Source organism: Callithrix jacchus, chromosome 3, assembly GCF_049354715.1.
Source record: "Callithrix jacchus isolate 240 chromosome 3, calJac240_pri, whole genome shotgun sequence".
NCBI lineage: Eukaryota > Metazoa > Chordata > Mammalia > Primates > Cebidae > Callithrix > Callithrix jacchus.
In genome coordinates, this window is record NC_133504.1 from 151,192,208 (window position 1) to 151,206,223 (window position 14,016).

The 14,016-nt window shown below is 39.3% G+C and overlaps 1 protein-coding gene and 1 pseudogene across 6 annotated transcripts in view; both read left to right on the top strand.

Annotated features, from left to right (window-relative positions):
- The window catches only part of ATP8A1 (ATPase phospholipid transporting 8A1), a 250,764-nt gene that overhangs the window by 44,309 nt on the left and 192,439 nt on the right, over nt 1-14,016 (top strand). The gene's annotated exons all lie outside the window — the stretch shown is intronic.
- Nucleotides 3,191-5,150, top strand: LOC100405447 (T-complex protein 1 subunit alpha pseudogene; annotated as a pseudogene).

A 14,016-nucleotide genomic window follows, 5' to 3' on the forward strand; every position in this document is an offset into this window, starting at 1 on the left:
CACAGATAAATGAATATTTTCTTCTTACATGAGACATCAGAGGGTAACACTCATTCCTTGGCAACTTCAGAAATATAAACTTGCCATTTTCTTTCCAACATTTTCAACCATTTAACTGAAAACTGGTACCTATTCCATGCCTCATTTTCACTGATAAAGTAACTCAATCAAGAATTGAATTATGGAGCTGAGACTTAACTCACAACCTCACAGTTGTCAACACTACTTTTGGAAACAAGCCATTTCTTGACCCAGAGATATTTAAGTTGGTTTGACTGATGATTCAGTGACCTGACAAATATAAAATTGTGTATTGTTTTCCAAAAACCTAGTTGCAGAGGAAGGACAGAGTAGATTGACTCTCAGAAGTCCAGGGATGTGAGTGAGTCTTGGTGAGTTTTATGGTCCACCCATTCCAGGACATTGTGGCTGCTTCTCTTTGCTCCAGTATTTTTGTTACATGATGGTTTGTGCATACTAGATAGAAACACTATAGAGGAACAGTCCAACTCTTGCTTAGCTTTGTGTTCCCAGTAGCTCCCAGACCAGGGTCCTGTCTTAGCAGGTGCTCTCTATGTGCATGGTAATTGATCAAGTAAATGAACCACTCTCTGGATAAATACTTGAGTATAGATAATACAGGAAGAAGAGAGACTGGAAATGAAAGAAGCCTTCCTGAGAACTCATAATTTAGAGTGCAAATAAGATGAAAAGCAGTATTTTCGTAACACTGTGTCCCAGACTGTCACAGTCACTGATAAAATCCAAATATAGCAGAAATTCTTGCCACTTTTTTACCTTCTCTGTCAAAGTCATTATATTGTCATTTAACCCTTGCTTCACCTTCTGCAAACACAGTATTTTGTCTGCTTATCACTTCGCTTACTCAAAGCACTGCCCTATTCAGAATGCCCTCATTTGCCTTATATCCAACCTTTCCTTCATTTCCTCTGATCTCTTCTGTCAATATTTGAACTCAGATTTTGGCACAACCTCCTCCATGTTTCTGCACACACATGAGAGGCCATCTCTCATTGTTTTCTCTCAGCTGAGTTGTTCTGCCAAATGCATCTCTGCAGAAATTTATAAATTACAAATTTATAATTGTTATTATAATATGTAAATTGAAGCCAATTCCCATATGAATTTATTGTGGTGGTTGAGCTAGTTTTTATTTTAACTGGTAAAAAGTTGCTGTCATTTTTTAATGGAATGCTGTGATGTCTAGCTTGCCAGTAATTCAAGTGGAATGACAGTTTCATCTAAAACCACAACATGGAGGCCTAGGAAAGGATAGAGTTCAGGTGCAAACTGAGGTATTTGGGAAAACTTTTAAATGCTTCCTAATTAGTAAATTTGCTTTTTTAAAATCCCAGTTTTATTCCCGGAGGATGGTCTGCATACATTCTGCATATGAGAATATATGGGAGATAGAGCTGCCATCTCTGGCATCCCATTGATCAACTGGTTTGATACTAGAGTTGAATGAAGGCTACATTGTTTAATATTGTACCTTATTTTATTATGATAGTAAGCATTAGATTAGAGTAAGTCTTTATTTAATACAGCAGTTTTGTTCTGTTTTAATTATTTAGAAAAGGGCACATGAAATTCTTTTAAACTAGGGTTATAGCTAAAAATAATAAATCTACTCATACTCACCTATATCTTCCTTCCCCAGTGCTACATCAATCAGCCTTTCCTGAATGGAGTTGAGTGAGTGATGGCTGATAGCCACTAACGAGGCTACTTCCCTGCAGGGTACACAGTTGCTTATCTCCCACTGGAAACCTTTTCACCTTTAAAGTCCTTTGTGAAAAAGGTGTTGAGTTGGTGTGGATTGAATGTGTTTCAGGTTCTTAAGCATGAAATGACCTACTAGCAAGGCAAAGTTCATCTGGTTCAATTCATTCAGGGGTGTATTATGTTAAGGGACTTAAAATAGCAACATCTTTCTGCGTGCTAAAAAAGAGAATATTGCTCCTTTTTTGTCTCTCTGGAGGTACCCCCACATCTGATCCATTCAGTAGACCTGAACATATATTCTGCCATGTGTGTGTTCACTTACCTGTAAATGGGTTTTAGAAAGTAGTGTTTCCATGATCCTAGGGACTTAAAATTGAGCATATTTATGGCCTAAGTAATTTCAGACATCTATAAGATTTTTTACATTTTCAGATTATCAGAAAAATCTTAGTATTATACAAATACTAAGATCTAACTATTGAACTGATTAGATGTCTTCAGCAGTAGCTCTGGATGGAGAGGAGATATTTGTGGGGAAAGACAGCCCTGGGTTGTCTTTCATTGTTTTATTTTTAAAAGTTGCACACAAAGGAGCAAAACCCATTGAGTAAATTTGGGAAGATGGTTAAAGTGAGAAGACTGATTTTAGGGTTTGCTTTGACTTTGCTCTTCACTTTATTGTATGTGCATACTCCACTCACACTGTCTTTTATTTTTAAATTTAAACTAGGTGGTTTGCCTTCATGGGAATTTTTCTCCTGATTTTGCCAGACCCAAATAAGTTACATTAACATATTTTCTGGGAAAAATGGGTGTGATTAAAAGTTGAAACGTTTGTTATTTTACTTCAGAAAGTCATTATTGAACACCTTTTTTGTGTAGTACCCTGTGCAGAAAATGCAGAGAGAAGCCAATCATGCTCGCCATACAGGAAATTATAATCTGGTAGGGAAGATAAGATGCAGACTGATACAATTCAAGGTAAAAAATAACAATAATAATAATGTTACAAGGGCTGAATGAGAGATGTAGCAATTCCAAAATACCATCTGAGGGGTTCATGAAGTAAGAGTGGAACTTTGGTTAGCAGAGATGAGGGTGGCAGCTGGGAGTGATAGGGTGAAATGACTAACATAAGCATTTCAGTGGAAGTGGGAAGGCGTGAGGTGTGCTCTGGAAATAGCAAATAGTCTGTTGAGGCAGGGCATAGAATACATGTCATGAGATGATGGGAGCAGGGACAGGAAGGTAAGTCAGGGTCATTTTTTGGAGTCTTTTAAAAACCAGTATGGGGAACTTGGATGGAATTCTGAAAAATATGGATTGGTTTCCTCTTCTACTTTTGAAAGAATTTGACAGCTGTTTGGAGAGGTGGTAGGTACAGAGAGACTGACTTTCTTACTGAGGAGGAGGACAGGCTGTGTCAATTAAAAGACAAAGGATTCTTTCCCGCCGTGCCCTGCGGCTGGGCCGGGGCAGCCGTGAATCGGGTGGGGCGGCGTTACCCAGCAGCTCTCGCAGCATCGCTCAGTTCTGCTCCAGGCCGTCGTCGTCCTTGCTGTGGTCGTCCGTCGGCCGAGGGGCCGCGATACTGGTTCCCCCCGGTGTGAGCAGAATTCGACGTGTACTGCTGTCGTGAAAATGGAGGGGCCTTTGTCGGTGTTCGGGACCGCAGCACTGGGGAGGCGATCCGATCCCAGAACGTTATGGCTGCAGCTTAGATTGCCAATATTGTAAAAAGTTCTCTTGGTCCAGTTGGCTTGGATAAAATGTTGGTGGATGATATTGGTGATGTAACCATTACTAACGATGGTGCGACAATCCTGAAGTTACTGGAGGTAGAACATCCTGCAGCTAACGTTCTTTGTGAGCTGGCTGATCTGCAAGACAAAGAAGTTGGAGATGGAACTACCTCAGTGGTTATTATTGCAGCAGAACTCCTAAAAAATGCAGATGAATTAGTCAAACAGAAAATTCATCCCACATCAGTTATTAGTGGCTATCGACTTGCCTGCAAGGAAGCAGTGCGTTATATTAATGAAAACCGAATTGTTAACACAGATGAACTAGGAAGAGATTGCCTGATCAATGCTGCTAAGACATCCATGTCTTCCAAAATCATTGGAATAAATGGTGATTTCTTTGCTAACATGGTAGTAGATGCTGTACTTGCTATTAAATACACAAATATAAGAGGCCAGCCGCGCTATCCAGTCAATTCTGTTAATATTTTGAAAGCCCATGGGAGAAGTCAAACGGAGAGTATGCTGATCAGTGGCTATGCACTCAACTGTGTGGTAGGATCCCAAGGCATGCCCAAGAGAATTGTAAATACAAAAATTGCTTGCCTTGACTTTAGCCTGCAAAAAACAAAAATGAAGCTTGGTGTACAGTTGGTCATTACAGACCCTGAAAAACTGGACCAAATTAGACAGAGAGAATCAGATATCACCAAGGAGAGAATTCAGAAGATCCTGGCAACTGGTGCCAACATTATTCTAACCACTGGTGGAATTGATGATATGTATCTGAAGTATTTTGTGGAGGCTGGTGCTATGGCAGTTAGAAGAGTTTTTAAAAGGGACCTTAAACGCATTGCTAAAGCTTCTGGAGCATCTATTCTGTCAACCCTGGTGAATTTGGAAGGTGAAGAAACTTTTGAAGTTGCAATGTTGGGACAGGCAGAAGTGGTCCAAGAGAGAATTTGTGATGATGAGCTGATCTTAATCAAAAACAGTAAGGCTCGTACATCGGCATCGATTATCTTATGTGGGGCAAATGATTTCATGTGTGATGAGATGGAGCGCTCTTTACACGATGCCCTTTGTGTAGTGAAGAGAGTTTTGGAGTCAAAATCTGTGGTTCCAGGTGGGGGTGCTGTAGAAGCAGCCCTGTCCATATACCTTGAAAACTATGCAACCAGCATGGGGTCTCAGGAACAGCTTGCTATTGCAGAGTTTGCAAGATCACTTCTTGTTATTCCTAATACACTGGCAGTTAATGCTGCCCAGAACTCCACAGATCTGGTTGCAAAATTAAGAGCTTTTCACAATGAGGCTCAGGTTAACCTAGAACGTAAAAAATCTAAAATGGATTGGTCTTGATTTGAGCAATGGTAAACCTCGAGACAACAAACAAGCAGGGGTGTTTGAACCAACCATAGTTAAAGTTAAGAGTTTTAAATTTGCAACAGAAGCTGCAATTACCATTCTTCGAATTGATGATCTTATTAAATTACATCCAGAAAGTAAAGATGATAAACATGGAAGTTATGAAGATGCTGTTCACTCTGGAGCCCTTAATGATTGATCTGCTGTTTCTTTATTTATAACAATGTTAAATGCAATCGTCTTGTAGCTTGAGTATGCATTAAAATACAATGAGCTGTAAAAGAAAAAAAAAAAGAAGACAAAGGAAAGCACACAGTGCATAGATTCAACTGGACATAGCAACAGAGAGACACCCAGTCAAATACCAAGTGCCGCTAAATCAAAAGAAGACCAGGACTGAGACACCCACTAAATCCAGCATTTAAAAGAAGTCACCATTGTTCATTGTTCTTAACTAGAGAGTAGTTGTGGAGCTCTGAAAACTGAAGCCAGATTGGGAGGAATTGTGGAATGACTGATGGGTGAGGCTGTGGAGGGAGATTTTTCTTTCAAAGAATTTCTCAGTTAAAGAGGAAAAAGTGAGGGACTCATGACTGCGGGCAGGAATTAGATAAAGTGTTTTGAGAATACGGTATTGCTGGTCCTTGTACTCCCGTCACGTTTTGCCTCTGATATTGATGTTTCACAAGCCATTGGTTCTCAAGTGTGATTGTGCATCAGAATCCCCTGGAGCATTTGTTAAAACACAGATTGCTGGGACTCATACCTAGAGTTTCTGGTGGGCCTAGAGTGGGGCCCCAGAATTTCATTTTTAAATTCTCAGTGACACTGCTGGTGAGGGGTCATACTTTTAGTACAGCTCATTTCAAGGTTGCATAAATGAGTTGACAGAAGTAGTACCAACCAATTCGACATCAATGTATGTATTATTATATGTATTACATGGTGGAAAGAGGGATTTAGGAAGTTTCCATTGTCTTTTGTGTCAGTAGACACTAATGGTTCAGCCAAGCACCTAGCAGTTTAATGTAACCTTTATAGGCAGATTTCTACAGAAGACTCTTCTTGTGCCATGTCAGTTTGTGCCACATTGAAGCTTTTGCCCTAAAGTTGTCTTGGGAAGTAAGGGTCTATATAGTGAAGAAAATAATGCTTTAATGTTGACATGTTGGCTTTTGCCCAGGTCAAAGCCATAGTCTCAGCTGTACTCCAGTCCTTCTTGATGACCTCAAATTCCTCTTAAATGCTGACTCATTTAAGAGGAATTGGAACACACTGCATTTTCTGTGGGTTTTCTGTTCTATTACAACAAGTAGTGCACTTGCCTCTTTTTACCCACTTACAAAATGATAGGCCTGGCGCAGCGGCTTATGCCTGTTATCCCAGCACTTTGGGAGGCCGAGGCGGGTGGATCACGAGGTCAGGAGTTAGAGACCAGCCTGACCAACATGGTGAAACCCTGTCTCTACTAAAAATACAAAAATTAGCTGGGCGTGGTGGCGCACACCTGTAATCCCAGCTACTCAGGAGGCTGCGGCAGGAGAATCGCTTGAATCCACGAAGTGGAGGTTGCAGTGAGCTGAGATTGCGCCACTGCACTCCAACCTGGGCAACAGAGCAAGACTTCGTCTCAGAGAAAAAAAAAGAAAGAAAGAAAGTGAGAGAGAGAGAAATGATAGGGCACCCCAGTGACACTTTCAGCAGTGGCCCCAGTGGTAGACCATTCTGATTGGGGTGATGGGTGAGTGGCAGGCTTCTCTCAGAGAAGCTGGTGTTAGAGAGTAAGTGAGCACCTACACCTGTGCAATATTTGATTGAGTCCTGCGAAACTGGCCACTTCCTCCAGGGCTTTGATTGAGGAATTCGGAATGTACTCTAACAGAATGTTTTCATTTCAAAAAAGAAACTTATGACAACAAAGCTGTTACCTTGTATCCTGCTAAGTAAAAATAAGTTACATTTTAGGTAATTGTTTAGTCTGAGCTGTCCTGTGGCAGGACTGTCAGACTAATTAGGCTGTTTGAAAACTGTAGCAGGTGTATTTGGGTTGGAACGGGAAGAGGTGATGGAGGATTTTTGCATTTAAAACAATGAGCTGTCAAAGCACTCTACTACCGGCCACTCTGACAATCCTGTCATAACTTACTCCTACTTCCCTTCACCAGCCTTCTTTAATCATCTCCTCCAGGCTCACCTTCTTAACTCTCCACATATTAGAGGAAAATCATCTTCCTAAATGAAGGTTATCTGGAAGAACACAGTCATCTCCTTGTTGAAATCTAATCCAGTTAAACTTGTTTCTTAAACACATTCTAACTGTGCAAAATTACTTTGGCCTTGGCTGTATAATGTGAAGTTTACTTAATTCTCCACTGAAATGAATACATTAAAAAAAAAAAAAAAAGAAAGAAAGAAAGAAAAACTCTAGAATCAGGATAGCAGCTCAGTTACTTTTGGCCCAACAACCCTAAATGCTCATCACAGGCCCCACCGTTGTTTCTTGCTTTCTCTAAACTTAGGTTACTGCTGGGTCAGAGGAGGTCAGTGATTTAAAAATAGCTAGATTGCTAATTCAGTCACTGGCATAACACATACGGTAGTATTTATTTTCATTGTTCTAAGGACTTGGTGTTTAAGAAAGATAATGAATTGTAGGATTGACTTGTTTCCTTGGCCAGCATTCAAGTCTTGATTTGTATGGAAACTTTTTTTTATGTTGTGAACAGATTTTTAACTTCACCACCAAGGTATACTCATCTATATTCCAAGATGAGTTTAGTCTCAGGTTTGTGTACTTCCTTTCTTCATTTCTGTGTTCTGGTTTTGTGTTTCAAGAACAAAATGGGGATAGGTTAGAATTACCTCTTCATTTCTAAGGAGTCTACCAGCACTGCAGATGGTGCAGGCCGAGGAGCAAGTGTGGAGCAACAAGGTTCTGTAATACTTTCAAAGAAATGTTACTCTATTTAGTTAGGGTTCCAACTCAGTGTAGGGATGTAAAGGTATATGATAAAGGTATACTTTGATTAATCCAGACCACTACTGCCTTCAGAATAAATATCAAACACTCATCAGATTGACAAAATTCAAGGAATTGATAAGTTTGTACTTGTCTCGGTTTATAGTCAGTGGAAATTTATACATTGCTGGTAAAAGTGTGGAGTGCTGTAGATTCTTAGGTAAGTAATCTGGTTGTATGTGATAAAATTACAAACTCAAATGCCCTGGAGTCAGCAATGTTCACTGGGGCATTTCTCTCTCATACTATACAATCATGTGAATATATTTCATTGCTGTGGTAGTAGAAAAAAATGGAAGTCAGAATTTGCACTGGGAGGAGAATAGTTGAATGCTTTATGATGCAGCTGTTGTGGAAAGTTGAGTTGTCTCACACAGGGTGAGGACAGCTCTGTACCTGTCTCTAGGACACCTGGAAGTGTGATGCTGACACTGCCTAGGATAAGGATGAGATGGAATAGCTGGTGATTTATAATGTGCTGTTTAAGGTTTGAAACTCCCTTGTAGCCACCCAAGACTAGCTTCTCTACTTAGTTTAAGCATATAGAGATTGATGGCTTAACTAGTTTAACTGGCTACACAGGTTGCCTTGGCTAGTCAACCAAAGGGTAGAAAAGATCCCACTGGAGACTTTCTCCTGGGCTTTCCTAAAATTAAGATTTTACATACATACCATGGAACTTCCAAGTCCATGTTGAGGGTGAAAGAGAAGGGATCCTGGGGAGCCGTGCCTGTCCATCTCCCAGGATTCTGATACTTTTCTGGGCTTTCATTTTCCTGCTGTACCCTATCCTTTGCCTTGAGTAAAGTCTTTTGTGAATATATCCTGTGAAGTCTTGTGCGTCTGCTTAATTATCCAACCTATTGTAATTGATACATCTATGCCATGGGGTATTTTCCAAAAATGAGTTAAATATCTCTGCTTTTCATTAAAGTATTTATGACATGTTGAGTGGAAAAGCAATTGGCAGAGAAATTTTAAAAGGGAAAGAGAAAAGAAGAATGTCCATCTTTGTCTAGAGAAAGGTGTGCAAGGATTCATCAGTTAGTAATCCTTACTGTGAGAAAGTGACCTTGAGAAGAGGAACATCAGCTTTCACCTTGTATGCATACCTGTCTCTCTGGAAACATGTATTGATTTTGTCATTTGGTAGAAAACATTGAATATTTAAAAGTTTATTAGATGTATAAATTTGGGCAGTATGCCACATTTTTCTAAGTCTTTCTCCAATAATGGATTGAGAGGGAACATTTGGGTGGAGAGGAGAATGCACTGTTTGGCTGGAGACAAAGATTTGCAAAAGGTCACTTGGAGAAAGGAGGTAAATAAATTTGAACCTGGAGAGAAAATTGATCAGAACAAGGTTGAGGGAAAATGAGCATGTATAGAAGATGGAGGCATCAAGCAGATTTGGAGGAGGACAGCAGAAGTGCAACAGATTTGGAGGCGGCTTTCCATGTAAGTGCCACTGGCTTCCACTCTCCGTTATTAAGACTCCCTGGCATCATCTGTTGGATCTGAGAAACCTGTTGTGACACTTCCCATGTGTTAAGCGGAGCCCGATAAAGTGGATCAGGGCTATTTTTACATGTGAACTAACAAACATCTGCAAAGTCACAGCATATTGAGGAGGGCTAGATTAAATTACAGAGCTGGAAGGGGGGGCCCTGAGCTGATGTCAGAGAACAGTTTGTGTTAGTGCCTCTGAGGGTTACATAACCATTTCTAACTGAAAATTGGTTTAGTCACTTATAAAACTGAGAAATCTATTTTAAGCAAATGTTTAAATAGTTCATTGGCATCTATTCAGGTAACTATTTTTTAATTCAGTTACAGTTCACATACCATAGAATTCACCATGTTAAAGGATACAGTTCAATGGTGTTTAGTGCATTCACAAGGTTATGCACCGATCATTGCAGCCTTAATTCCAGAACATTTTCATCACTCCAAAAAGAAACCCTATACATGTAAGCAGTCTGTCTGCTGTCTTTCTATCTGTCTTTCTGTCTCTTGCTTACTTGTCTGCTTGCTTTCTGCCTTTATTCCTTTCTTCCTTTCTTTTGCCCCTTGCAGTCACTAACCTACCTTTTGTCTCTATGGATTTGTGTGTTTTGGCATCTTGTGTACATGGACTCATACAGTATGTGGCCCTTTGTGTCTGGCTTCTTTCACTTAGCATATCTCTGATTCATTCATGTTGTTGTATCGGTCCTTACATTCTTTGTACGGCAAAATAACATTCCATTTAATGGACATACCACATTTTATTTATCCATTCATCAATTGATAGACATTTGGGTTGTTTCTACTCTGGCTGTTATGAATAATGTTTCATTGAGCATTCATATACAAGTTTTGTGTGAACATATGTTTTTCGTTCTTTTGGGTATACACCTACTAGTAGAATTTCCAGGTCTGTGGTAACTGTGGTTAACTTTTTGAGAAACTGCCAATGTATTTTCCTATATAACTATTTATTAAATGTCGTGTGCATGTTATTTTTAACATGAGCCCTACTAGGTAGTAAAGTTCTATCTTTGGGAAGTCTATAACTGTTACAATGGTTTTATATGATCTTATAACAGATAAGAATATTAATGGATTCAGCATTCCACCCAGCTAGTACTTAGCACCTTTATGTCGGTGTGTGCTATGTGATAACACTGGAACAGTAACAGTGCGTGTAATAGAGAAGGTTTCTTTCGTCATGGATCTTACAATCTGGGGGAAGACACAGCCCTGAAATAATCCTATTTAATTAAATATACTGTAAGACTGTGATGCTGTGATAAGTGCTCTAAAGGAAAAGTGCATGGAGCTCATTTAGATTTGAGGGTGAGGAGGAAGGACTGGGTGTCAACACAATGTAACCTGAGAAAGTGCTGTTAAAGCTGAGATCCAGAAGGTGTGTTAACTAGGTGAGGATGGAGGCAAAGAGCATTCTAGGCATAGAAGCATTTGCAAAAGATTTGAGTCAGCAGAGAGCATGGTGCTGTCACTACAAAGGGCATACGGGAAGGTGTGGTGGGAGTGGCAAGAGGTGATGATGGAAAAGAAGCAAGAACTGCTTCCTAAAAGGCCTTGTGGGTGTTTGGATTTATTTATGAGCCTAGGGAAGCCAATTGAGGAGTTCTGAGCAAGGATGACTCAATCTTACTTGTGCTTATGGACTGGTACATAATAATATGTAATTATTGCATATATGTAAAATCATCGTAGACAATCCTTATAGCTACATTGTAGAAATGGAATTTGAGGCCGGGTGCGGTGGCTCAAGCCTGTAGTACCAGCACTTTGGGAGGCCGAGGCGGGTGGATCACAAGGTCGGCAGATCGAGACCATCCTGGTCAACACGGTGAAACCCCGTCTCTACTAAAAACTACAAAAAATTAGCTGGGCACGGTGGCGTGTGCCTGTAATCCCAGCTACTCAGGAGGCTGAGGCAGGAGAATTGCCTGAACCCAGGGGGCAGAGGTTGCGGTGAGCCGAGATCGTGCCATTGCACTCCAGCCTGGGTAACAAGAGCGAAACTCCGTCTCAAAAAAAAAAAAAAAAAAAAAAAAAGAAATGGAATTTGAAAGAGTTTAAGAATGAATGCAGGAAACTATCCTGAGGCTATAACAGACTTCCAGTTGGGAGGTAGTTCCTTGAACTAGGGGTGCTGATATTGGTGATGATGGAGAAGATTTAAAAATATTGGCAGATTTTGAGATGCTTAAGGCATAAAATCAACAGAACGTTTTTAGTGGTAAAAATTATTCCAGATTTTCAAAGGCATTTTTCTACAAGAAACAATTTTAAAGAGGGATAAACAGGAAAGCATATGAGCATAATAAAACTGCCAAAAATCATAATGCAGCATTGTTAACAAAGAGAAATTAAGTTGCTTTGCAAGTATTGCTACAGAAACAACAAAACAAAGGTTAAAACAACTACACTCAAACAAATAAGTGCATGTAACAAAATTACAGGATGACAAGGTCATTGTACAAGAACTTAATGCATTTCTAAATACTGCCGATGACTGGAAAAGAGAATAAAAAAATAACCCTTGTGATATTAAGAGAAAAATAAGATATCAAGAATCAAATCTAGTAAAAGGCCCATCACTGAAAACTACAAAACATATCCAAGAAAAATTAAGATGTAAATAAATGGAGAAAGATAGCTTGTCCATGTAGTGGAAAACCTGAGACCCAAATGAAATTCCAGGAGATAGTATGTTCACTGGAACTTAGTGCTCCTGAAGTCTTAATCCTCATGTCAAATATCTTGATTTTAGAAACATTGGACACTGACTTTTTTTTTTAAACTAAGTGTTAAAATTGGGAGAATTGCTAATATGAGATAGGACCAGAAGGAAATAAATGGCAATAAAGAGCTCTAGATACTATTGACTAGTTTCTTCTAAATCAATCCAAACTTACAGCACAGTCATTCTGTGTACGTTGAACTTGGGTGTAGTTGATTTGAACAGGACTTTACCATCTCTCTTTGTTATCATCTCTCTTATTAAATTGTGACCACTGGGTTACATGATTAAAGGGGAGTGTGCTCTCATTTATTCTTTTTTTTTCTTTTTTCTCTCTTTTTTTTTTTTTTTTTTTTTGAGACAGAATCTCGCTGTGTTGCCCAGGCTGGAGTGCAATCTTAGCTCACTGCAACCTCTGCCTCCCAAGTTCAAGTGATTCTCCTGCCTCAGCCTCCTGAGTAGCTGTGACTACATGGTGTGTGCCACCATGCCTGGCTAATTTTTTTTGGTATTTTTTAATAGAGACAGGATTTTACCATGTTGGCCAGGCTGGTCTCAAACTCCTGACCTCAGGTGATCCGCTCACCTCAGCCTCCCAAAGCCACTGTGCCTGGCGCTCATTTATTCTTTATGCTTTGTTACAACTGATTATGAGGAAAATACTGTTGGACTCTAGCAGAGACAGCACCTCTTGCTTTTCTACCAGAGGCTTTTTTGACTCTGGGTCAGATGCTCCAAACCTTACAGCTCCATGAGCAACATAGAGACAGGGGATTTACTCCTGGGATCAGTTTGGGTGAGCTCTGCAGACATTAGAGTTTTGTGTTTCGGGATACAGGGATCAATTTTAGGTGCCTGTACTTTAGATCCGTAGTCTGTACCTGTATAAGTACTATAAAAATGGGCACTGTAACTTATTCATACAGTTAAGGTAGTATACCAGAAATACTTTATTTTAGTTCTTTAGCTTAGGATGATTATTATTTTATAAATTAATGGAGTTGATTCACCAAAATGCACTGTGAGATATTCATTTTATAACCATCTGAATGTCTTATATGCCAAAAGTGCTGCAAGTATAAGAAATAAAAGAAATGGCTAAGACACAATGCATATGTTCAGGGAATTTAGAAACATGTAAAGATAATTCAGTTAAATAGTTTATATTGTGATACTGATTTCAAGACACTTTTGTTTGTAATAATCCACAGAATGTTAAACAGCAAATTTAATATTTAAAATAAAATATTTTAAATTCGCTGTTTAACATTCTGTGGATTGTTACCATTGTGATACTTTTTGAGTGTTCAGACTTCATCATTCCCAACATCAAAAGAAACTGAATCAAATATTTTTGTACCAAAAAATTGTTCATTGCCAAATATTTACTGAGTAGCTACTTTGTGCCAGGTACTGTGCTATTTCTAGGGAATATAATGTTAAATATTAAATGCTTTCCCCTCATGGAATTTACATCTGGATAATTTGTTGATGGGCTTTGACATATTTCTGTCTTAAGTACTAAGTGCTGTGCTATTTACCTCATATACTCTTATCCTGTTTTATATTTTTATTATTATTTTCTACTGTTTATTAGCATATTCAATGTTACAGCACAGATATATCACAGGAAAAAAATGTCTACTGGATAACCCTACCAATGTGAAGCAGTAGTGAAACCCCAAGAAATACCTTCCTCCCATCATAATTTAATAGTAGCCTCCTCTTTTGGCCTTTCTTTTTTTCCAGAAAACCAAATATAGAAAATTTGGGTTTTTAGGGCTGGGCGCAGTGCTTCAGGCCTGTAATTCTAGCACCTTTGGAGGCTGAGGCAGCAGTTCACTTGAAGGTCAGGAGTTCGAGACCAGCCTGGCCAACATGGTGAA